The sequence below is a fragment of the Silurus aristotelis genome (genome assembly GCF_946808225.1).
Source record: "Silurus aristotelis genome assembly, chromosome: 7".
NCBI classification, from domain to species: domain Eukaryota; kingdom Metazoa; phylum Chordata; class Actinopteri; order Siluriformes; family Siluridae; genus Silurus; species Silurus aristotelis.
This window is the reverse complement of record NC_139580.1, coordinates 3,084,415-3,085,806: the sequence shown is the minus strand read 5'-3', so window position 1 is coordinate 3,085,806 and position 1,392 is coordinate 3,084,415.

Genomic DNA, 1,392 nt, shown 5'->3' with positions numbered 1-1,392 from the left:
GGTTGTAAATGTAGGTCAGTGATTCTGATAGTGTTAGGGTTAGGGTTAGGGTAAGGATTAGGCCTGACAGCCCGCCACTGCAATATATACAGTGTATACTGCTCTGTCTGACTGACAAAAAGTACACAGACAGACAGACAGACAGACAGACAGACAAACAGATAGTAATCAGACAAATAGACAGAGGTAGACAGACAGACAGACAGACAGATTATTTAGAGAAAACAAAATTCAAAACTACATGGCCCTATGTGAAAAAGTGTTTGCCGCTCGGTTAAAACTGTGGTTTATCACACCTGAGTTCACCTTTTTTTCCACCACACTCAAGCCAGATTACTGCCACACCTGTTCACAATCAAGAAATCTCTTGAATAGGACCTGCCTGACAAAGTGAAGTAGACTAAAAGATCTGCAAAAGCTAGATATCATGCTGAGATCCAAAGAAATTCAGAAACAATGAGAAAGAAAGTAATTGAGATCCATCAATCTGGAAAATGTTATAAAGCCGTTTCTAAAGCTTTGGGGCTCCAGCGAACCACAGTGAGAAAAATTCTTCACAAATGGCAAAAACATGGAATAGTGGAGAACCTTCCCAGGAGTGGACCAAAATTACCCCCAAAACACAGTGATGACTCATCCAAGAGGTCACAAAAAGACCCCACAACAACATCCAAAGATCTGCAGGCAAAAATGGTCTGCACGGCAGAGTTCCAAGACAAAAACTGCTGCTGAGCAAAAAGAACATAAAGGCTCATCTCAGTTTTGCCAGAAAACATCTTGATGATCTGTGGACTGATGAGACAAAAGTTGAACTTTTTGGAAGGTGTGTGTCGTTACGTCTGGCGTAAAAGTAGCACCGCATTTCAGAAAAAAAAACATCAGACCAACAGTAAAATATGGTGGTGGTAGTGTGATGGTGTGGGGCTGTTTTGCTGCTTCGGGACCAGGAAGACTTGCTGTGATAAATGGAACTATGAATTCTGCTGTTTACCAAAAAATCCTGAAGGAGAATGTCCGTGAGAATGTTCGTGACCTCAAGCTGAAGCGAACTTGGGTTCTGCAGCAGGTCAATGATCCAAAACACACCAGAATGTCCACCTCTGAATGGCTGAAGAAAAACAAAATAGACTTTGGAGTCTATTTTTTGGGAGATTCCTGACCTGAATCCTATTAAGATGCAGTGGCATGACCTTAAAAAGGTGGTTCATGCTCGAAAACACTCAAATGTGTCTGAATTACAACAATTGTGCATAGATGAGTGGAGCAAAATTCCTCCACAGCGCAGTAACAGACTCACTGCAAGTTATCACAAACGCTTGATTGAAGTTGTTGCTGCTAAGGGCGGCCCAACCAGTTATTGACTTTAGGGGGCAAACACTTTTTCACACAGGG